At 62.9% G+C, this 24,256-nt stretch overlaps 4 pseudogenes; all 4 read right to left on the bottom strand.

Annotated features, from left to right (window-relative positions):
- Positions 1–750: 750 nt before the first annotated feature.
- Positions 751–869, bottom strand: LOC142874549 (uncharacterized; annotated as a pseudogene).
- A 3,782-nt stretch (positions 870–4,651) lies between these two features.
- Positions 4,652–4,770, bottom strand: LOC142874548 (uncharacterized; annotated as a pseudogene).
- Positions 4,771–8,555: 3,785 nt separating this feature from the next.
- On the bottom strand, positions 8,556–8,674 carry LOC142874546 (uncharacterized; annotated as a pseudogene).
- Positions 8,675–12,451: 3,777 nt separating this feature from the next.
- Positions 12,452–12,570, bottom strand: LOC142874545 (uncharacterized; annotated as a pseudogene).
- Positions 12,571–24,256: the final 11,686 nt, after the last annotated feature.

The raw sequence follows: 24,256 nt of genomic DNA, 5'->3' as shown, positions 1-24,256 counted from the left end.
GGGCGTGGTGGTGCATGCCTGTAGTCCCAACTACTCGGGAGGCTGAGGCAGCAGGAGTGCTTGAGCCCGGAGATTGAGGTTGCTGTGAGCTAGGCTGACGCCATGGCACTCACTCTAGCCTGGGCAGCAAAACGAGACTCTGTCTCAAAAAAAAAAAAAAAAAAAAAAGAACGCAGGGGGGAGGGGGGCACGGGCGTCACATGTCACCTGAATACTTGTACTCCCATCATCTGCTTGAAGAGAGAGAGAAAAGAAAATGCAATCCTAGAGGTAAGAGACACTTTTTAAAAATAATGAATCCGAAGAGAAAAGTAAAAGGAGGCCTGTGGAGCAGGTCTGGGTGTGACTCCGGATCCCCCAACATCAGGTGCCACCACCAAAGATTCCTGCGTGTAGCCCATAGAACCCCAAAAGCAACGGGATGAGTTCTGGTCACATACTCCCTCAAAATGACATCCTGGCCTTCTTCTGGAACTCCCTCCCCTCTCAGACTCTCAAGGTTTCCTCCAGCGTGTCGGTTCCCACAGAGCAGACCTGTGGTCTGAGACCTGACAGTCCAGATGCCACGCATGCTGCCGCGTGGCGGCGGTGTCGCGGCTTGGGACAAGAGGAGGCCCCACGGTGCGGGCTGGGGCGCCAGGCACCGCGCGGGCGCTGAGGGTGGGGGTGACCCCCACCCCGGGCCGCCGCCGCGCTCCCAGAAAGGGGACAGAACAAGAGGCAAAAAAAAAAAAAAAAAAAAAAAGCAGCCGCCTGTGGCACCCGGTATTCCCAGGCGGTCTCCCATCCAAGTACTAACCGGGCCCGACCCTGCTTAGCTTCCCAGACCAGACGAGATCGGGGGCGTTCAGGGTGGTGTGGCCCTAGACGGCGGCGGAGGGCGCCCCTGCCCCGCTCAAGAAGCCGAGCCTCTCTGGGCTTCCCCGCCGCCGCCTCCCGCGCCGGGCCGGGCCGGTTGAGTTCGCCGGCCGGGTCCCGCGGGCTCCCAGGGACGGGGGGGATGGGCGGGGCGGGGCAGGGCGGGGCGGGGCGGGGGGCTGTCTCTCTATACACACACACACACACACTCACACTCACTCACACTCACACAAGATGCGCCTCCACGGCTGGACTCGCCAAGGTGGAGCCCTCCCAGCCCCCCTCGTCTCCTCGCCCGGCCTCCTTCACCTACCCGCTGCCCACCCCCAGCGCGTCGCTGCCTGCCGCTGACTGCGCACGCGCGGGACGCTCGCCCTTTGACCCCAGCCAGGAGCCGCCCTCCCCCACAACCCCTTTCAGCTGCGCCCCCCCCCCTCGCCCTGTGGGTGGGCTGCCGCCTATTCCCCCGGGCCAGGGCTGGGGCACAGCCAGTGTATGGGGCGTCTCTCTCTGGGGATGTGTCCCATGGGTGGGGTGGGGTGGCGTGGTTTGGGGGGCGCTGAAGAAATCAGTCCCCTCCATCTCCTACCTCTGGAAAACGCCCAAGCCCGTGGAGAACTGCCGGCACCGCTTCGTGGGGGCCGGGACCCTCCTCCGTGTCCTCCTGTGGCCCAGTCCAAGGGGCCTGGGCCTGGCCGGGGCTGCATTGGACCCCGACCACCCTGGCGTGTGGACTCGCTAAAAATCGGCCATTAGATATTGGATTCCAGCTTCCTGGAGGTCATTTCACTAATGAGTGCACCGGAAAGAGTTTCCTAATCCATCTGTGAGGGTGGCAACTGAAAGAGAATTTTAAAGCTGACAGAATAGGCGAGGGAAGGCATAGGAGATTTCCACACCCAGCAAGGAAGACTTTCCCGAAATGGAAGAAAGAAACGAGCAAACAGAGACACCGGTAGCCCGCCCGGAAAAGAGTCTGCCCCTGAGAGAAAGCACCCTGACCAGGTTCACCCGTGGGTGGGTGGCGAGCTGGCGGCGTTCAGAAGAGCGAGGCCCGCAGTCTGTGCGGAAGACACCTGCGCTCGGGTGTGTGTGGCGGCGCGATTCACAAGCAGCTCTAGACGTTAAACCAAGGAGAAGCCAGGGAGTTCCCAACGCCCCAGGTGTCCTCAGCCCACGACTGGCTGCTGTGGGAATGCGAAGCCCGGCTCCTTGTCTCAGAGCGGGGTTCCCAGGAGGATCAGGCTGAAGCTGGGACTCGGCCTCAAAGTGTCCCCTCGCATGGCCACCCCCTTCCCCTTCCTGCTCCTCTACTCCTGGTGCCCCTCCATCCAGGGGCCAGACCTTAAAGAGTCACCGCAAGAGAATCCTGGTCCCAAAGGAGCCTTCTGGGGGACCGGTGCTGAGAGAGGTTGTGGGCATGGCCCGCTGGGGCTCTGCCCGACCCAGGGCTGAGAGATGCCACCTCCCAGCTCTGGGTCCCTGCAGGAAGTGTTGGCAAGCACAGGGCCGGTCCTCCAAAGGCCCAGGTGCAGGGAGCCCAGGCCAAGCAGCCTGTGGAAGAAGCCACTTGCCGTGCCACCCCGGGAACAGGACTGCAGGCCCCGGCCCTTCCCACCACCTCCTCCTCCTCCTCCTCCACCTCCCCCCCCCGCCCCCCCCCACAGGGCACAGGGCTCAGAGACACCTCAGACTCTTGCTACCCAAAGTGCAAAGGGCATCAGTTGCTCCTCCAACCCCCCCGCCCAGCAGACCACGTTGTCCAGCCAGCCCCCGGGCCTCCCTGGGGTGCCCAGCACAAAAGTGCAGACACCCACCGGACCCTCAATCTCAGTTTTCGGATGTTTTTGCCACTCTAAGGACCCGCAGGCCAGCTGGGCCTTCGGGCAGGACAGAGAGCCCCGGAATCCGACGTGGAGAGCTGCGTGTACGTCCCCATCAGGAGGCGGTCCCCACCTCCGCGGCTCTCCCCTTGCGGGGAGCGGCAGCCCAGCCGGCAGCCGCAGGGCCTCAGGGAAGACACCAGGCTGGGCCCCCGCGGCACAGCGGGGGCACGTCCCCCGCACTCAGGCGACTTAGGGACGGCTGCTGGAGACTGCTGCGGCCACCCTGCTGCCGGGTTTCTGGTGGGCTTCCTGGAAGCAGCGTCCACACCAAGCCCTTGGAAGGCCCAGGCGACGGAGGAGCCGGTCAGGCAGGGGCCCAGGACGGTGAGAGGCCGGGCGGGCGGGAAGGAGCATGTCAGGCAGGGGCAGAGGACGGTGACAGGCCGGGCGGGGAGGAGCCGGTCAGGCGGGGGCCCAGGACACTGACGGGCCTGGCCGGGGAGGAGTGCGTCAGGCAGGGGCAGAGGAGACGGGCTGGGTAAGGGTTAGGGTGACAGTTAGGGCACAATTCACAATCGCAAAGACGTGGAAGCGACCCGAGTGCCCATCCATCCAGGAGTGCATCAATAAAATGTGGCGCGTGGACACCACGGAGTGCCATTCGGCTGTGAGGAGCAGCGGTGAGAGGGCGCCTCTCGTGTTCTCCTGGCCAGAGCTGGAACCCGTTCCAGTAGGCCAGGTATCCCAAGAATGGACACACGAGCACCACGTGAGCGCGCTCACCAGCAAATTGGTACGAACGGATGGACGCCTAAGTGGACAGAGAGGAATCACCTTCATCGGGTGGGTGTCGGGCGGGTGGGGGGAGGGGAGGGGCATACACATCCATTAGGCATGGGGTGGGTGCGCACCGACTGGGGGATGGGCGCACTTGAAGCTCTGACCCGAGGGGGGAGGCTTGGAGAGGGCAAGGCACCCGACCTTAACATTGGTACCCCCACAATACGCTGGAACAACATGAGAGGTATATGAATAAGAACACAGGGGGGGCCGGGCGCGGTGGCTCACGCCTGTAATCCTAGCTCTCTGGGAGGCCGAGGCGGGCGGATTGCTCCAGGTCAGGAGTTCGAAACCAGCCTGAGCAAGAGCGAGACCCCGTCTCTACTAAAAATAGAAAGAAATTAATTGGCCAACTAATATATATAGAAAAACACAGCCGGGCGTGGTGGTGCATGCCTGTAGTCCCAACTACTCGGGAGGCTGAGGCAGCAGGAGTGCTTGAGCCCGGAGATTGAGGTTGCTGTGAGCTAGGCTGACGCCATGGCACTCACTCTAGCCTGGGCAGCAAAACGAGACTCTGTCTCAAAAAAAAAAAAAAAAAAAAAGAACGCAGGGGGGAGGGGGGCACGGGCGTCACATGTCACCTGAATACTTGTACTCCCATCATCTGCTTGAAGAGAGAGAGAAAAGAAAATGCAATCCTAGAGGTAAGAGACACTTTTTAAAAATAATGAATCCGAAGAGAAAAGTAAAAGGAGGCCTGTGGAGCAGGTCTGGGTGTGACTCCGGATCCCCCAACATCAGGTGCCACCACCAAAGATTCCTGCGTGTAGCCCATAGAACCCCAAAAGCAACGGGATGAGTTCTGGTCACATACTCCCTCAAAATGACATCCTGGCCTTCTTCTGGAACTCCCTCCCCTCTCAGACTCTCAAGGTTTCCTCCAGCGTGTCGGTTCCCACAGAGCAGACCTGTGGTCTGAGACCTGACAGTCCAGATGCCACGCATGCTGCCGCGTGGCGGCGGTGTCGCGGCTTGGGACAAGAGGAGGCCCCACGGTGCGGGCTGGGGCGCCAGGCACCGCGCGGGCGCTGAGGGTGGGGGTGACCCCCACCCCGGGCCGCCGCCGCGCTCCCAGAAAGGGGACAGAACAAGAGGCAAAAAAAAAAAAAAAAAAAAAAAGCAGCCGCCTGTGGCACCCGGTATTCCCAGGCGGTCTCCCATCCAAGTACTAACCGGGCCCGACCCTGCTTAGCTTCCCAGACCAGACGAGATCGGGGGCGTTCAGGGTGGTGTGGCCCTAGACGGCGGCGGAGGGCGCCCCTGCCCCGCTCAAGAAGCCGAGCCTCTCTGGGCTTCCCCGCCGCCGCCTCCCGCGCCGGGCCGGGCCGGTTGAGTTCGCCGGCCGGGTCCCGCGGGCTCCCAGGGACGGGGGGGATGGGCGGGGCGGGGCAGGGCGGGGCGGGGCGGGGGGCTGTCTCTCTATACACACACACACACACACACTCACACTCACTCACACTCACACAAGATGCGCCTCCACGGCTGGACTCGCCAAGGTGGAGCCCTCCCAGCCCCCCTCGTCTCCTCGCCCGGCCTCCTTCACCTACCCGCTGCCCACCCCCAGCGCGTCGCTGCCTGCCGCTGACTGCGCACGCGCGGGACGCTCGCCCTTTGACCCCAGCCAGGGGCCGCCCTCCCCCACAACCCCTTTCAGCTGCGCCCCCCCCCTCGCCCTGTGGGTGGGCTGCCGCCTATTCCCCCGGGCCAGGGCTGGGGCACAGCCAGTGTATGGGGCGTCTCTCTCTGGGGATGTGTCCCATGGGTGGGGTGGGGTGGCGTGGTTTGGGGGGCGCTGAAGAAATCAGTCCCCTCCATCTCCTACCTCTGGAAAACGCCCAAGCCCGTGGAGAACTGCCGGCACCGCTTCGTGGGGGCCGGGACCCTCCTCCGTGTCCTCCTGTGGCCCAGTCCAAGGGGCCTGGGCCTGGCCGGGGCTGCATTGGACCCCGACCACCCTGGCGTGTGGACTCGCTAAAAATCGGCCATTAGATATTGGATTCCAGCTTCCTGGAGGTCATTTCACTAATGAGTGCACCGGAAAGAGTTTCCTAATCCATCTGTGAGGGTGGCAACTGAAAGAGAATTTTAAAGCTGACAGAATAGGCGAGGGAAGGCATAGGAGATTTCCACACCCAGCAAGGAAGACTTTCCCGAAATGGAAGAAAGAAACGAGCAAACAGAGACACCGGTAGCCCGCCCGGAAAAGAGTCTGCCCCTGAGAGAAAGCACCCTGACCAGGTTCACCCGTGGGTGGGTGGCGAGCTGGCGGCGTTCAGAAGAGCGAGGCCCGCAGTCTGTGCGGAAGACACCTGCGCTCGGGTGTGTGTGGCGGCGCGATTCACAAGCAGCTCTAGACGTTAAACCAAGGAGAAGCCAGGGAGTTCCCAACGCCCCAGGTGTCCTCAGCCCACGACTGGCTGCTGTGGGAATGCGAAGCCCGGCTCCTTGTCTCAGAGCGGGGTTCCCAGGAGGATCAGGCTGAAGCTGGGACTCGGCCTCAAAGTGTCCCCTCGCATGGCCACCCCCTTCCCCTTCCTGCTCCTCTACTCCTGGTGCCCCTCCATCCAGGGGCCAGACCTTAAAGAGTCACCGCAAGAGAATCCTGGTCCCAAAGGAGCCTTCTGGGGGACCGGTGCTGAGAGAGGTTGTGGGCATGGCCCGCTGGGGCTCTGCCCGACCCAGGGCTGAGAGATGCCACCTCCCAGCTCTGGGTCCCTGCAGGAAGTGTTGGCAAGCACAGGGCCGGTCCTCCAAAGGCCCAGGTGCAGGGAGCCCAGGCCAAGCAGCCTGTGGAAGAAGCCACTTGCCGTGCCACCCCGGGAACAGGACTGCAGGCCCCGGCCCTTCCCACCACCTCCTCCTCCTCCTCCTCCACCTCCCCCCCCCGCCCCCCCCCACAGGGCACAGGGCTCAGAGACACCTCAGACTCTTGCTACCCAAAGTGCAAAGGGCATCAGTTGCTCCTCCAACCCCCCCGCCCAGCAGACCACGTTGTCCAGCCAGCCCCCGGGCCTCCCTGGGGTGCCCAGCACAAAAGTGCAGACACCCACCGGACCCTCAATCTCAGTTTTCGGATGTTTTTGCCACTCTAAGGACCCGCAGGCCAGCTGGGCCTTCGGGCAGGACAGAGAGCCCCGGAATCCGACGTGGAGAGCTGCGTGTACGTCCCCATCAGGAGGCGGTCCCCACCTCCGCGGCTCTCCCCTTGCGGGGAGCGGCAGCCCAGCCGGCAGCCGCAGGGCCTCAGGGAAGACACCAGGCTGGGCCCCCGCGGCACAGCGGGGGCACGTCCCCCGCACTCAGGCGACTTAGGGACGGCTGCTGGAGACTGCTGCGGCCACCCTGCTGCCGGGTTTCTGGTGGGCTTCCTGGAAGCAGCGTCCACACCAAGCCCTTGGAAGGCCCAGGCGACGGAGGAGCCGGTCAGGCAGGGGCCCAGGACGGTGAGAGGCCGGGCGGGCGGGAAGGAGCATGTCAGGCAGGGGCAGAGGACGGTGACAGGCCGGGCGGGGAGGAGCCGGTCAGGCGGGGGCCCAGGACACTGACGGGCCTGGCCGGGGAGGAGTGCGTCAGGCAGGGGCAGAGGAGACGGGCTGGGTAAGGGTTAGGGTGACAGTTAGGGCACAATTCACAATCGCAAAGACGTGGAAGCGACCCGAGTGCCCATCCATCCAGGAGTGCATCAATAAAATGTGGCGCGTGGACACCACGGAGTGCCATTCGGCTGTGAGGAGCAGCGGTGAGAGGGCGCCTCTCGTGTTCTCCTGGCCAGAGCTGGAACCCGTTCCAGTAGGCCAGGTATCCCAAGAATGGACACACGAGCACCACGTGAGCGCGCTCACCAGCAAATTGGTACGAACGGATGGACGCCTAAGTGGACAGAGAGGAATCACCTTCATCGGGTGGGTGTCGGGCGGGTGGGGGGAGGGGAGGGGCATACACATCCATTAGGCATGGGGTGGGTGCGCACCGACTGGGGGATGGGCGCACTTGAAGCTCTGACCCGAGGGGGGAGGCTTGGAGAGGGCAAGGCACCCGACCTTAACATTGGTACCCCCACAATACGCTGGAACAACATGAGAGGTATATGAATAAGAACACAGGGGGGGCCGGGCGCGGTGGCTCACGCCTGTAATCCTAGCTCTCTGGGAGGCCGAGGCGGGCGGATTGCTCCAGGTCAGGAGTTCGAAACCAGCCTGAGCAAGAGCGAGACCCCGTCTCTACTAAAAATAGAAAGAAATTAATTGGCCAACTAATATATATAGAAAAACACAGCCGGGCGTGGTGGTGCATGCCTGTAGTCCCAACTACTCGGGAGGCTGAGGCAGCAGGAGTGCTTGAGCCCGGAGATTGAGGTTGCTGTGAGCTAGGCTGACGCCATGGCACTCACTCTAGCCTGGGCAGCAAAACGAGACTCTGTCTCAAAAAAAAAAAAAAAAAAAAAAGAACGCAGGGGGGAGGGGGGCACGGGCGTCACATGTCACCTGAATACTTGTACTCCCATCATCTGCTTGAAGAGAGAGAGAAAAGAAAATGCAATCCTAGAGGTAAGAGACACTTTTTAAAAATAATGAATCCGAAGAGAAAAGTAAAAGGAGGCCTGTGGAGCAGGTCTGGGTGTGACTCCGGATCCCCCAACATCAGGTGCCACCACCAAAGATTCCTGCGTGTAGCCCATAGAACCCCAAAAGCAACGGGATGAGTTCTGGTCACATACTCCCTCAAAATGACATCCTGGCCTTCTTCTGGAACTCCCTCCCCTCTCAGACTCTCAAGGTTTCCTCCAGCGTGTCGGTTCCCACAGAGCAGACCTGTGGTCTGAGACCTGACAGTCCAGATGCCACGCATGCTGCCGCGTGGCGGCGGTGTCGCGGCTTGGGACAAGAGGAGGCCCCACGGTGCGGGCTGGGGCGCCAGGCACCGCGCGGGCGCTGAGGGTGGGGGTGACCCCCACCCCGGGCCGCCGCCGCGCTCCCAGAAAGGGGACAGAACAAGAGGCAAAAAAAAAAAAAAAAAAAAAAAAGCAGCCGCCTGTGGCACCCGGTATTCCCAGGCGGTCTCCCATCCAAGTACTAACCGGGCCCGACCCTGCTTAGCTTCCCAGACCAGACGAGATCGGGGGCGTTCAGGGTGGTGTGGCCCTAGACGGCGGCGGAGGGCGCCCCTGCCCCGCTCAAGAAGCCGAGCCTCTCTGGGCTTCCCCGCCGCCGCCTCCCGCGCCGGGCCGGGCCGGTTGAGTTCGCCGGCCGGGTCCCGCGGGCTCCCAGGGACGGGGGGGATGGGCGGGGCGGGGCAGGGCGGGGCGGGGCGGGGGGCTGTCTCTCTATACACACACACACACACTCACACTCACTCACACTCACACAAGATGCGCCTCCACGGCTGGACTCGCCAAGGTGGAGCCCTCCCAGCCCCCCTCGTCTCCTCGCCCGGCCTCCTTCACCTACCCGCTGCCCACCCCCAGCGCGTCGCTGCCTGCCGCTGACTGCGCACGCGCGGGACGCTCGCCCTTTGACCCCAGCCAGGGGCCGCCCTCCCCCACAACCCCTTTCAGCTGCGCCCCCCCCCTCGCCCTGTGGGTGGGCTGCCGCCTATTCCCCCGGGCCAGGGCTGGGGCACAGCCAGTGTATGGGGCGTCTCTCTCTGGGGATGTGTCCCATGGGTGGGGTGGGGTGGCGTGGTTTGGGGGGCGCTGAAGAAATCAGTCCCCTCCATCTCCTACCTCTGGAAAACGCCCAAGCCCGTGGAGAACTGCCGGCACCGCTTCGTGGGGGCCGGGACCCTCCTCCGTGTCCTCCTGTGGCCCAGTCCAAGGGGCCTGGGCCTGGCCGGGGCTGCATTGGACCCCGACCACCCTGGCGTGTGGACTCGCTAAAAATCGGCCATTAGATATTGGATTCCAGCTTCCTGGAGGTCATTTCACTAATGAGTGCACCGGAAAGAGTTTCCTAATCCATCTGTGAGGGTGGCAACTGAAAGAGAATTTTAAAGCTGACAGAATAGGCGAGGGAAGGCATAGGAGATTTCCACACCCAGCAAGGAAGACTTTCCCGAAATGGAAGAAAGAAACGAGCAAACAGAGACACCGGTAGCCCGCCCGGAAAAGAGTCTGCCCCTGAGAGAAAGCACCCTGACCAGGTTCACCCGTGGGTGGGTGGCGAGCTGGCGGCGTTCAGAAGAGCGAGGCCCGCAGTCTGTGCGGAAGACACCTGCGCTCGGGTGTGTGTGGCGGCGCGATTCACAAGCAGCTCTAGACGTTAAACCAAGGAGAAGCCAGGGAGTTCCCAACGCCCCAGGTGTCCTCAGCCCACGACTGGCTGCTGTGGGAATGCGAAGCCCGGCTCCTTGTCTCAGAGCGGGGTTCCCAGGAGGATCAGGCTGAAGCTGGGACTCGGCCTCAAAGTGTCCCCTCGCATGGCCACCCCCTTCCCCTTCCTGCTCCTCTACTCCTGGTGCCCCTCCATCCAGGGGCCAGACCTTAAAGAGTCACCGCAAGAGAATCCTGGTCCCAAAGGAGCCTTCTGGGGGACCGGTGCTGAGAGAGGTTGTGGGCATGGCCCGCTGGGGCTCTGCCCGACCCAGGGCTGAGAGATGCCACCTCCCAGCTCTGGGTCCCTGCAGGAAGTGTTGGCAAGCACAGGGCCGGTCCTCCAAAGGCCCAGGTGCAGGGAGCCCAGGCCAAGCAGCCTGTGGAAGAAGCCACTTGCCGTGCCACCCCGGGAACAGGACTGCAGGCCCCGGCCCTTCCCACCACCTCCTCCTCCTCCTCCTCCTCCTCCCCCCCCGGCCCCCCCCCACAGGGCACAGGGCTCAGAGACACCTCAGACTCTTGCTACCCAAAGTGCAAAGGGCATCAGTTGCTCCTCCAACCCCCCCGCCCAGCAGACCACGTTGTCCAGCCAGCCCCCGGGCCTCCCTGGGGTGCCCAGCACAAAAGTGCAGACACCCACCGGACCCTCAATCTCAGTTTTCGGATGTTTTTGCCACTCTAAGGACCCGCAGGCCAGCTGGGCCTTCGGGCAGGACAGAGAGCCCCGGAATCCGACGTGGAGAGCTGCGTGTACGTCCCCATCAGGAGGCGGTCCCCACCTCCGCGGCTCTCCCCTTGCGGGGAGCGGCAGCCCAGCCGGCAGCCGCAGGGCCTCAGGGAAGACACCAGGCTGGGCCCCCGCGGCACAGCGGGGGCACGTCCCCCGCACTCAGGCGACTTAGGGACGGCTGCTGGAGACTGCTGCGGCCACCCTGCTGCCGGGTTTCTGGTGGGCTTCCTGGAAGCAGCGTCCACACCAAGCCCTTGGAAGGCCCAGGCGACGGAGGAGCCGGTCAGGCAGGGGCCCAGGACGGTGAGAGGCCGGGCGGGCGGGAAGGAGCATGTCAGGCAGGGGCAGAGGACGGTGACAGGCCGGGCGGGGAGGAGCCGGGCAGGCGGGGGCCCAGGACAGTGACGGGCCTGGCCGGGGAGGAGTGCGTCAGGCAGGGGCAGAGGAGACGGGCTGGGTAAGGGTTAGGGTGACAGTTAGGGCACAATTCACAATCGCAAAGACGTGGAAGCGACCCGAGTGCCCATCCATCCAGGAGTGCATCAATAAAATGTGGCGCGTGGACACCACGGAGTGCCATTCGGCTGTGAGGAGCAGCGGTGAGAGGGCGCCTCTCGTGTTCTCCTGGCCAGAGCTGGAACCCGTTCCAGTAGGCCAGGTATCCCAAGAATGGACACACGAGCACCACGTGAGCGCGCTCACCAGCAAATTGGTACGAACGGATGGACGCCTAAGTGGACAGAGAGGAATCACCTTCATCGGGTGGGTGTCGGGCGGGTGGGGGGAGGGGAGGGGCATACACATCCATTAGGCATGGGGTGGGTGCGCACCGACTGGGGGATGGGCGCACTTGAAGCTCTGACCCGAGGGGGGAGGCTTGGAGAGGGCAAGGCACCCGACCTTAACATTGGTACCCCCACAATACGCTGGAACAACATGAGAGGTATATGAATAAGAACACAGGGGGGGCCGGGCGCGGTGGCTCACGCCTGTAATCCTAGCTCTCTGGGAGGCCGAGGCGGGCGGATTGCTCCAGGTCAGGAGTTCGAAACCAGCCTGAGCAAGAGCGAGACCCCGTCTCTACTAAAAATAGAAAGAAATTAATTGGCCAACTAATATATATAGAAAAACACAGCCGGGCGTGGTGGTGCATGCCTGTAGTCCCAACTACTCGGGAGGCTGAGGCAGCAGGATTGCTTGAGCCCGGAGATTGAGGTTGCTGTGAGCTAGGCTGACGCCATGGCACTCACTCTAGCCTGGGCAGCAAAACGAGACTCTGTCTCAAAAAAAAAAAAAAAAAAAAGAACGCAGGGGGGAGGGGGGCACGGGCGTCACATGTCACCTGAATACTTGTACTCCCATCATCTGCTTGAAGAGAGAGAGAAAAGAAAATGCAATCATAGAGGTAAGAGACACTTTTTAAAAATAATGAATCCGAAGAGAAAAGTAAAAGGAGGCCTGTGGAGCAGGTCTGGGTGTGACTCCGGATCCCCCAACATCAGGTGCCACCACCAAAGATTCCTGCGTGTAGCCCATAGAACCCCAAAAGCAACGGGACGAGTTCTGGTCACATACTCCCTCAAAATGACATCCTGGCCTTCTTCTGGAACTCCCTCCCCTCTCAGACTCTCAAGGTTTCCTCCAGCGTGTCGGTTCCCACAGAGCAGACCTGTGGTCTGAGACCTGACAGTCCAGATGCCACGCATGCTGCCGCGTGGCGGCGGTGTCGCGGCTTGGGACAAGAGGAGGCCCCACGGTGCGGGCTGGGGCGCCAGGCACCGCGCGGGCGCTGAGGGTGGGGGTGACCCCCACCCCGGGCCGCCGCCGCGCTCCCAGAAAGGGGACAGAACAAGAGGCAAAAAAAAAAAAAAAAAAAAAAGCAGCCGCCTGTGGCACCCGGTATTCCCAGGCGGTCTCCCATCCAAGTACTAACCGGGCCCGACCCTGCTTAGCTTCCCAGACCAGACGAGATCGGGGGCGTTCAGGGTGGTGTGGCCCTAGACGGCGGCGGAGGGCGCCCCTGCCCCGCTCAAGAAGCCGAGCCTCTCTGGGCTTCCCCGCCGCCGCCTCCCGCGCCGGGCCGGGCCGGTTGAGTTCGCCGGCCGGGTCCCGCGGGCTCCCAGGGACGGGGGGGATGGGCGGGGCGGGGCGGGGCGGGGGGCTGTCTCTCTATACACACACACACACACTCACACTCACTCACACTCACACAAGATGCGCCTCCACGGCTGGACTCGCCAAGGTGGAGCCCTCCCAGCCCCCCTCGTCTCCTCGCCCGGCCTCCTTCACCTACCCGCTGCCCACCCCCAGCGCGTCGCTGCCTGCCGCTGACTGCGCACGCGCGGGACGCTCGCCCTTTGACCCCAGCCAGGGGCCGCCCTCCCCCACAACCCCTTTCAGCTGCGCCCCCCCCCTCGCCCTGTGGGTGGGCTGCCGCCTATTCCCCCGGGCCAGGGCTGGGGCACAGCCAGTGTATGGGGCGTCTCTCTCTGGGGATGTGTCCCATGGGTGGGGTGGGGTGGCGTGGTTTGGGGGGCGCTGAAGAAATCAGTCCCCTCCATCTCCTACCTCTGGAAAACGCCCAAGCCCGTGGAGAACTGCCGGCACCGCTTCGTGGGGGCCGGGACCCTCCTCCGTGTCCTCCTGTGGCCCAGTCCAAGGGGCCTGGGCCTGGCCGGGGCTGCATTGGACCCCGACCACCCTGGCGTGTGGACTCGCTAAAAATCGGCCATTAGATATTGGATTCCAGCTTCCTGGAGGTCATTTCACTAATGAGTGCACCGGAAAGAGTTTCCTAATCCATCTGTGAGGGTGGCAACTGAAAGAGAATTTTAAAGCTGACAGAATAGGCGAGGGAAGGCATAGGAGATTTCCACACCCAGCAAGGAAGACTTTCCCGAAATGGAAGAAAGAAACGAGCAAACAGAGACACCGGTAGCCCGCCCGGAAAAGAGTCTGCCCCTGAGAGAAAGCACCCTGACCAGGTTCACCCGTGGGTGGGTGGCGAGCTGGCGGCGTTCAGAAGAGCGAGGCCCGCAGTCTGTGCGGAAGACACCTGCGCTCGGGTGTGTGTGGCGGCGCGATTCACAAGCAGCTCTAGACGTTAAACCAAGGAGAAGCCAGGGAGTTCCCAACGCCCCAGGTGTCCTCAGCCCACGACTGGCTGCTGTGGGAATGCGAAGCCCGGCTCCTTGTCTCAGAGCGGGGTTCCCAGGAGGATCAGGCTGAAGCTGGGACTCGGCCTCAAAGTGTCCCCTCGCATGGCCACCCCCTTCCCCTTCCTGCTCCTCTACTCCTGGTGCCCCTCCATCCAGGGGCCAGACCTTAAAGAGTCACCGCAAGAGAATCCTGGTCCCAAAGGAGCCTTCTGGGGGACCGGTGCTGAGAGAGGTTGTGGGCATGGCCCGCTGGGGCTCTGCCCGACCCAGGGCTGAGAGATGCCACCTCCCAGCTCTGGGTCCCTGCAGGAAGTGTTGGCAAGCACAGGGCCGGTCCTCCAAAGGCCCAGGTGCAGGGAGCCCAGGCCAAGCAGCCTGTGGAAGAAGCCACTTGCCGTGCCACCCCGGGAACAGGACTGCAGGCCCCGGCCCTTCCCACCACCTCCTCCTCCTCCTCCTCCACCTCCCCCCCCCGCCCCCCCCCACAGGGCACAGGGCTCAGAGACACCTCAGACTCTTGCTACCCAAAGTGCAAAGGGCATCAGTTGCTCCTCCAACCCCCCCGCCCAGCAGACCACGTTGTCCAGCCAGCCCCCGGGCCTCCCTGGGGTGCCCAGCACAAAAGTGCAGACACCCACCGGACCCTCAATCTCAGTTTTCGGATGTTTTTGCCACTCTAAGGACCCGCAGGCCAGCTGGGCCTTCGGGCAGGACAGAGAGCCCCGGAATCCGACGTGGAGAGCTGCGTGTACGTCCCCATCAGGAGGCGGTCCCCACCTCCGCGGCTCTCCCCTTGCGGGGAGCGGCAGCCCAGCCGGCAGCCGCAGGGCCTCAGGGAAGACACCAGGCTGGGCCCCCGCGGCACAGAGGGAGCACGTCCCCCGCAGGCCGCTTAGCGAGGGCGGCAGGCGGACGGTTGGGTTGCGAGACACCCTGCGGCCGCCCTGCTACCGGGTTCCTGGGAGGGCGTCCTGGAACCAGCGTCCACACCAAGCCCTTGGAAGGCCCAGGCGACGGAGGAGCCCCGTCAGCGAGGGGCCGAGGACGGTGACAGGTGACAGGTGACAGGCCGGGCGGGAAGGAGTCAGTCAGGCAGGGGCCGAGGAGGAGACGGGCTGGGTAAGGGTTAGGGTTAGAGTCAGGGCACAAGTCACAATCGCAAAGACCTGGAAGCGACCCGAGTGCCCATCCACCCACGAGTGCGTAAATAAAATGTGGCGCGTGGACACCACGGAGTGCCGTTCGGCTGTGAGGAACAGCGGTGAGAGGGCACCTCTCGTGGTTCTCCTGGCCAGAGCTGGAACCCGTTCCAGTAAGCCAAGTATCCCAAGAATGGACACACGAGCACCACGTGCTCGCGCTCACCGGCAAATTGGTACGAACCGATGGACACCTAAGTGGACCCAGAGGACTCACCTTCATCGGGTGGGTGTCGGGCGGGCGTGGGGAGGGGATGGGCATACACATCCATTAGGAATGGGGTGGGTGCGCACCCACTGGGGGATGGGCGCACTTGAAGCTCTGACCCGAGGGGGGAGGCGGGGAGGGGGCGATGTACCCGACCTGAACATTGGTGCCCCCACAATACGCTGGAACAACATGAGAGGTAAATGAATAAGAACACAGGGGGGAGGGGGGCACGGGCAACACATGTCACCTTAATACTTGGACTCCCATCATCTGCTTGAAGAGAGAGAGAAAAGAAAATGCACTAATAGAGATAAGAGACACTTTTTAAAAATAATGAATCCGAAGAGAAAAGTAAAAGGAGGCCTGTGGAGCAGGTCTGGGTGTGACTCCGGATCCCCCAACATCAGGTGCCACCACCAAAGATTCCTACGTGTAGCCCATAGAACCCCAAAAGCAACGGGACGAGTTCTGGTCACATACTCCCTCAAAATGACATCCTGGCCTTCTTCTGCAACTCCCTCCCCTCTCAGCCTCTCAAGGTTTCCTCCAGCGTGTCGGTTCCCACAGAGCAGACTTTTGGTCTGAGACCTGACAGTCCAGATGCCACGCATGCTGCCGCGTGGCGGCGGTGTCGCGGCTCGGGACAAGAGGAGGCCCCACGGTGCGGGCTGGGGCGCCAGGCACCGCGGCGGGCGCTGAGGGTGGGGGTGACCCCCAGCCCGGGCCTCCGCGGCGCTCCCAGAAAGGGGACAGAACAAGAGGCCAAAAAAAAAAGAAGAAGCCTACGGCACCCGGTATTCCCAGGCCCGACCCTGCTTAGCTTCCGAGATCAGACGAGATGGGGCGCGTTCGGGGTGGTGTGGCCGTAGACGGCGGAGGGCGCCCCTGCCCCGCTCAAGAAGCCGAGCCTCTCTGCACTTCCCCGCCGCCTCCTCCCGCCCCAGGCCCCGCGGGGGCCGGGCCTGTTGAGTTTGCCGGCGGCCGGGTCCGGCGGGCTCTGAGGGACGGGGGTGATGAGCGGGGCGGGGCGGGGCGGCCATGGAGGGGCGGGCTGGGGTGGGGGGCTGTCTCTCTACACACACAGACACACAGACACACAGACAACACACACGCACCCACACACACACACTCACACTCACACTCACTCACTCACTCACACTCACACAAGATGCGCCTCCACGGCTGGACTCGCCAAGGTGGAGCCCTTCCAGCCCCCCTCCTCTCCTCGCCTGGCCTCCTTCACCTCCCCGCCCCCCACCCCCAGCGCGTCGCCGCCGCCAATGACTGCGCAGGCGCGCGGGGCGCTCGCCCTTTGACCCCAGCCAGGGGCCGCCCTCCCCCACAACCCCTTTCAGCTGTGCCCCCCCCCGCCCTGTGGGTGGGCGGCCACCTCTTCCCCCGGGTCAGGGCTGGGGCACAGCGCATGGGGGAGGGGAGCCAGTGTATGGGGCGTGTCTCTCTCTCTCTCGGGATGTGTCCCATGGGTGGGGTGGGGTGGCTTGGTCTGTGGGGCGCTGAAGAAATCAGTCCCCTCCATCTCCTCCCTCTGGAAAACGCCCAAGCCCTTGGGGAACTGCCCGCACCGCTACCGTGGGGGCCGGGACCCTCCTCTGTGTCCTCCTGTGGCCCGGTCCAAGGGGCCTAGGCCTGGCCGGGGCTGCATTGGACCCCAACCACCCTGGCGTGTGGACTCGCCAAAAATCGGCGATTAGATATTGGATTCCAGCTTCATTGAGGTCATTTCACTAATGAGTGCACCGGAAAGAGTTTCCTAATCCATCTGTGAGGGTGGCAACTGAAAGAGAATTTTTTTTTTTTTTTTTGAGACAGAGTCTCGCTTTGTTGCCTAGGCTAGAGTGAGTGCCGTGGCGTTAGCCTAGCTCACAGCAACCTCAAACTCCTGGGCTCAAGCAATCCTTCTGCCTCAGCCTCCCAAGTAGCTGGGACTACAGGCATGCGCCACCATGCCTGGCTCATTTTCCTATATATATTAGTTGGCCAATTAATTTCTTTCTATTTACAGTAGAGACCGGGTCTGGCTCTTGCTCAGGCTGGTTTCGAACTCCTGACCTCGAGCAATCCGCCCGCCTCGGCCTCCCAGAGAGCTAGGATTACAGGCTTGAGCCACCGCGCCCGGCCTGAAAGAGAATTTGAAAGCTGACAGAATAGGCGAGGAAAGGCATAGGAGATTTCCACACCCAGTAAGGAAGCCTTTCCCGAAATGGAAGAAAGAAAGGAGCAAACAGAGACACCGGTAGCCCGCCCGGATCTGAGTCTGCCCCTGAGAGAAAGTACCCTGACCAGGTTCACCCGTGGGTGGGTCGCGAGCTAGCGGCATTCAGAAGAGCGAGGCCCGCAGTCTGTGCAGAAGACACCTGCACTCGGGTGTGTGTGGCGGCACGATTCACAAGCAGCTCCAGATGTTAAACCAAGGAGAAGCCAGGGAGTTCCCAACGCCCCAGGTGTCCTCAGCCCACGACTGGCTGCTGTGGGAATGCGAAGCCCGGCTCCTTGTCTCAGAGCCGGACAACCAGGAGGTGTGATGTCCACCCCGCGGTTCCCAGGAGGATCAGGCTGAAGCTGCGACTTGGCCTGAAAGTGTCCCCTCGCATGGCCACCCCCTTCCCCTTCCTGCTCCTCTACTCCTGGTGCCCCTCCATCCAGGGGCCAGACCTTAAAGAGTCACCCGCAAGAGAATCCTGGTCCCAAAGGAGCCTTCTGGGGGACCAGTGCTGAGAGAGGTTGTGGGCATGGCCCGCTGGGGCTCTGCCCGACCCAGGGCTGAGAGATGCAACCTCCCAGCTCTGGGTCCCTGCAGGAAGTGTTGGCAAGCACAGGGCCAGTCCTCCAAAGGCCCAGGTGCAGGGAGCCCAGGCCAAGCAGCCCGTTGAAGAAGCCACATGCCGTGCCACCCCGGGAACACGACTGCAGGTCACGGCCTCCCCCCTCCTCCTCCTCCTCCTCCTCCTCCTGCTCCTCCTCCCCCCCCCCCTGGACATGGTGCAGGGATCAGAGACACCTCAGACACTTGCTACCCAAAGTGCAAAGGGCATCAGTTGCTCCTCCAAACCCCCCGCCCAGCAGACCGCGTTGTCCAGCCAGCCCCCGGGCCTCCCTGGGGTGCCCAGCACAAAAGTGCAGACACCCACCGGACCCTCAATCTCAGTTTTCGGATGTTTTTGCCACTCTAAGGACCCGCAGGCCAGCTGGGCCTTCTGGCAGGACAGAGAGCCCCGGAATCCGACGTGGAGAGCTGGGTGTACGTCCCCATGAGGAGGCGGTCCCCACCTCCGCGGCTCTCCCCTTGCGGGGAGTGGCAGCCGCGGGGCCTCAGAGAAGACACCAGGCTGGGCCCCCGCGGCACAGAGGGAGCACGTCCCCCGCAGGCCGCTTAGCGAGGGCGGCAGGCGGACGGTTGGGTTGCGAGACACCCTGCGGCCGCCCTGCTACCGGGTTCCTGGGAGGGCGTCCTGGAACCAGCGTCCACACCAAGCCCTTGGAAGGCCCAGGCGACGGAGGAGCCCCGTCAGCGAGGGGCCGAGGACGGTGACAGGTGACAGGTGACAGGCCGGGCGGGAAGGAGTCAGTCAGGCAGGGGCCGAGGAGGAGACGGGCTGGGTAAGGGTTAGGGTTAGAGTCAGGGCACAAGTCACAATCGCAAAGACCTGGAAGCGACCCGAGTGCCCATCCACCCACGAGTGCGTAAATAAAATGTGGCGCGTGGACACCACGGAGTGCCGTTCGGCTGTGAGGAACAGCGGTGAGAGGGCACCTCTCGTGGTTCTCCTGGCCAGAGCTGGAACCCGTTCCAGTAAGCCAAGTATCCCAAGAATGGACACACGAGCACCACGTGCTCGCGCTCACCGGCAAATTGGTACGAACCGATGGACACCTAAGTGGACCCAGAGGACTCACCTTCATCGGGTGGGTGTCGGGCGGGCGTGGGGAGGGGATGGGCATACACATCCATTAGGAATGGGGTGGGTGCGCACCCACTGGGGGATGGGCGCACTTGAAGCTCTGACCCGAGGGGGGAGGCGGGGAGGGGGCGATGTACCCGACCTGAACATTGGTGCCCCCACAATACGCTGGAACAACATGAGAGGTAAATGAATAAGAACACAGGGGGGAGGGGGGCACGGGCAACACATGTCACCTTAATACTTGGACTCCCATCATCTGCTTGAAGAGAGAGAGAAAAGAAAATGCACTAATAGAGATAAGAGACACTTTTTAAAAATAATGAATCCGAAGAGAAAAGTAAAAGGAGGCCTGTGGAGCAGGTCTGGGTGTGACTCCGGATCCCCCAACATCAGGTGCCACCACCAAAGATTCCTACGTGGAGCCCATAGAACCCCAAAAGCAACGGGACGAGTTCTGGTCACATACTCCCTCAAAATGACATCCTGGCCTTCTTCTGCAACTCCCTCCCCTCTCAGCCTCTCAAGGTTTCCTCCAGCGTGTCGGTTCCCACAGAGCAGACTTTTGGTCTGAGACCTGACAGTCCAGATGCCACGCATGCTGCCGCGTGGCGGCGGTGTCGCGGCTCGGGACAAGAGGAGGCCCCACGGTGCGGGCTGGGGCGCCAGGCACCGCGGCGGGCGCTGAGGGTGGGGGTGACCCCCAGCCCGGGCCTCCGCGGCGCTCCCAGAAAGGGGACAGAACAAGAGGCCAAAAAAAAAAGAAGAAGCCTACGGCACCCGGTATTCCCAGGCCCGACCCTGCTTAGCTTCCGAGATCAGACGAGATGGGGCGCGTTCGGGGTGGTGTGGCCGTAGACGGCGGAGGGCGCCCCTGCCCCGCTCAAGAAGCCGAGCCTCTCTGCGCTTCCCCGCCGCCGCCTCCTCCCGCCCCAGGCTCCGCGGGGGCCGGGCCTGTTGAGTTTGCCGCCCGGTCCGGCGGGCTCCGAGGGACGGGGGGTGATGGGCGGGGCGGGGCGGGGCGGGCAGGGAGGGGCGGGCCGTGGTGGGGGGCTGTCTCTCTACACACACAGACACACAGACACACAGACAACACACACACACCCACACACACACACTCGCACTCACACTCACTCACTCACTCACACTCACACAAGATGCGCCTCCACGGCTGGACTCGCCAAGGTGGAGACCTTCCAGCCCCCCTCCTCTCCTCGCCTGGCCTCCTTCACCTCCCCGCCCCCCACCCCCAGCGCGTCGCCGCTGCCGCCGCCGCCGCCGCCGCCGCCGCCAATGACTGCGCACGCGCGGGGCGCTCGCCCTTTGACCCCAGCCAGGGGCCGCCCTCCCCCACAACCCCTTTCAGCTGTGCCCCCCGCCCTGTGGGTGGGCGGCCGCCTCTTCCCCCGGGTCAGGGCTGGGGCACAGCGCATGGGGGAGGGGAGCCAGTGTATGGGGCGTCTCTCTCTCGGGATGTGGCCCATGGGTGGGGTGGGGTGGCTTGGTCTGTGGGGCGCTGAAGAAATCAGTCCCCTCCATCTCCTCCCTCTGGAAAACGCCCAAGCCCTTGGGGAACTGCCCGCACCGCTACCGTGGGGGCCGGGACCCTCCTCTGTGTCCTCCTGTGGCCCAGTCCAAGGGGCCTAGGCCTGGCCGGGGCTGCATTGGACCCCACCCACCCTGGCGTGTGGACTCGCCAAAAATCGGCGATTAGATATTGGATTCCAGCTTCATTGAGGTCATTTCACTAATGAGTGCACCGGAAAGAGTTTCCTAATCCATCTGTGAGGGTGGCAACTGAAAGAGAATTTTTTTTTTTTTTTTTGAGACAGAGTCTCGCTTTGTTGCCTAGGCTAGAGTGAGTGCCGTGGCGTTAGCCTAGCTCACAGCAACCTCAAACTCCTGGGCTCAAGCAATCCTTCTGCCTCAGCCTCCCAAGTAGCTGGGACTACAGGCATGCGCCACCATGCCTGGCTCATTTTCCTATATATATTAGTTGGCCAATTAATTTCTTTCTATTTACAGTAGAGACCGGGTCTGGCTCTTGCTCAGGCTGGTTTCGAACTCCTGACCTCGAGCAATCCGCCCGCCTCGGCCTCCCAGAGAGCTAGGATTACAGGCTTGAGCCACCGCGCCCGGCCTGAAAGAGAATTTGAAAGCTGACAGAATAGGCGAGGAAAGGCATAGGAGATTTCCACACCCAGTAAGGAAGCCTTTCCCGAAATGGAAGAAAGAAAGGAGCAAACAGAGACACACCGGTAGCCCGCCCGGATGAGAGTCTGCCTCTGAGAGAAAGTACCCTGACCAGGTTCACCCGTGGGTGGGTCGCGAGCTAGCGGCATTCAGAAGAGCGAGGCCCGCAGTCTGTGCAGAAGACACCTGCACTCGGGCGTGTGTGGCGGCACAATTCACAAGCAGCTCCAGATGTTAAACCAAGGAGAAGCCAGGGAGTTCCCAACGCCCCAGGTGTCCTCAGCCCACGACTGGCTGCTGTGGGAATGCGAAGCCCGGCTCCTTGTCTCAGAGCCGGACAACCAGGAGGTGTGATGTCCACCCCGCGGTTCCCAGGAGGATCAGGCTGAAGCTGCGACTTGGCCTGAAAGTGTCCCCTCGCATGGCCACCCCCTTCCCCTTCCTGCTCCTCTACTCCTGGTGCCCCTCCATCCAGGGGCCAGACCTTAAAGAGTCACCCGCAAGAGAATCCTGGTCCCAAAGGAGCCTTCTGGGGGACCCGTGCTGAGAGAGGTTGTGGGCATGGCCCGCTGGGGCTCTGCCCGACCCAGGGCTGAGAGATGCAACCTCCCAGCTCTGGGTCCCTGCAGGAAGTGTTGGCAAGCACAGGGCCAGTCCTCCAAAGGCCCAGGTGCAGGGAGCCCAGGCCAAGCAGCCCGTTGAAGAAGCCACATGCCGTGCCACCCCGGGAACACGACTGCAGGTCACGGCCTCCCCCCTCCTCCTCCTCCTCCTCCTCCTCTTGCTCCTCCTCCCCCCCCCCCCCGGACATGGTGCAGGGATCAGAGACACCTCAGACACTTGCTACCCAAAGTGCAAAGGGCATCAGTTGCTCCTCCAAACCCCCCGCCCAGCAGACCGCGTTGTCCAGCCAGCCCCCGGGCCTCCCTGGGGTGCCCAGCACAAAAGTGCAGACACCCACCGGACCCTCAATCTCAGTTTTCGGATGTTTTTGCCACTCTAAGGACCCGCAGGCCAGCTGGGCCTTCTGGCAGGACAGAGAGCCCCGGAATCCGACGTGGAGAGCTGGGTGTACGTCCCCATGAGGAGGCGGTCCCCACCTCCGCGGCTCTCCCCTTGCGGGGAGTGGCAGCCGCGGGGCCTCAGAGAAGACACCAGGCTGGGCCCCCGCGGCACAGAGGGAGCACGTCCCCCGCAGGCCGCTTAGCGAGGGCGGCAGGCGGACGGTTGGGTTGCGAGACACCCTGCGGCCGCCCTGCTACCGGGTTCCTGGGAGGGCGTCCTGGAACCAGCGTCCACACCAAGCCCTTGGAAGGCCCAGGCGACGGAGGAGCCCCGTCAGCGAGGGGCCGAGGACGGTGACAGGTGACAGGTGACAGGCCGGGCGGGAAGGAGTCAGTCAGGCAGGGGCCGAGGAGGAGACGGGCTGGGTAAGGGTTAGGGTTAGAGTCAGGGCACAAGTCACAATCGCAAAGACCTGGAAGCGACCCGAGTGCCCATCCACCCACGAGTGCGTAAATAAAATGTGGCGCGTGGACACCACGGAGTGCCGTTCGGCTGTGAGGAACAGCGGTGAGAGGGCACCTCTCGTGGTTCTCCTGGCCAGAGCTGGAACCCGTTCCAGTAAGCCAAGTATCCCAAGAATGGACACACGAGCACCACGTGCTCGCGCTCACCGGCAAATTGGTACGAACCGATGGACACCTAAGTGGACCCAGAGGACTCACCTTCATCGGGTGGGTGTCGGGCGGGCGTGGGGAGGGGATGGGCATACACATCCATTAGGAATGGGGTGGGTGCGCACCCACTGGGGGATGGGCGCACTTGAAGCTCTGACCCGAGGGGGGAGGCGGGGAGGGGGCGATGTACCCGACCTGAACATTGGTGCCCCCACAATACGCTGGAACAACATGAGAGGTAAATGAATAAGAACACAGGGGGGAGGGGGGCACGGGCAACACATGTCACCTTAATACTTGGACTCCCATCATCTGCTTGAAGAGAGAGAGAAAAGAAAATGCACTAATAGAGATAAGAGACACTTTTTAAAAATAATGAATCCGAAGAGAAAAGTAAAAGGAGGCCTGTGGAGCAGGTCTGGGTGTGACTCCGGATCCCCCAACATCAGGTGCCACCACCAAAGATTCCTACGTGTAGCCCATAGAACCCCAAAAGCAACGGGACGAGTTCTGGTCACATACTCCCTCAAAATGACATCCTGGCCTTCTTCTGCAACTCCCTCCCCTCTCAGCCTCTCAAGGTTTCCTCCAGCGTGTCGGTTCCCACAGAGCAGACTTTTGGTCTGAGACCTGACAGTCCAGATGCCACGCATGCTGCCGCGTGGCGGCGGTGTCGCGGCTCGGGACAAGAGGAGGCCCCACGGTGCGGGCTGGGGCGCCAGGCACCGCGGCGGGCGCTGAGGGTGGGGGTGACCCCCAGCCCGGGCCTCCGCGGCGCTCCCAGAAAGGGGACAGAACAAGAGGCCAAAAAAAAAAGAAGAAGCCTACGGCACCCGGTATTCCCAGGCCCGACCCTGCTTAGCTTCCGAGATCAGACGAGATGGGGCGCGTTCGGGGTGGTGTGGCCGTAGACGGCGGAGGGCGCCCCTGCCCCGCTCAAGAAGCCGAGCCTCTCTGCACTTCCCCGCCGCCTCCTCCCGCCCCAGGCCCCGCGGGGGCCGGGCCTGTTGAGTTTGCCGGCGGCCGGGTCCGGCGGGCTCTGAGGGACGGGGGTGATGAGCGGGGCGGGGCGGGGCGGCCATGGAGGGGCGGGCTGGGGTGGGGGGCTGTCTCTCTACACACACAGACACACAGACACACAGACAACACACACGCACCCACACACACACACTCACACTCACACTCACTCACTCACTCACACTCACACAAGATGCGCCTCCACGGCTGGACTCGCCAAGGTGGAGCCCTTCCAGCCCCCCTCCTCTCCTCGCCTGGCCTCCTTCACCTCCCCGCCCCCCACCCCCAGCGCGTCGCCGCCGCCAATGACTG

Source organism: Microcebus murinus, chromosome 12, assembly GCF_040939455.1.
Source record: "Microcebus murinus isolate Inina chromosome 12, M.murinus_Inina_mat1.0, whole genome shotgun sequence".
In the NCBI taxonomy this organism is placed as follows: domain Eukaryota; kingdom Metazoa; phylum Chordata; class Mammalia; order Primates; family Cheirogaleidae; genus Microcebus; species Microcebus murinus.
This window is presented reverse-complemented; position numbering and strand designations above follow the sequence as displayed.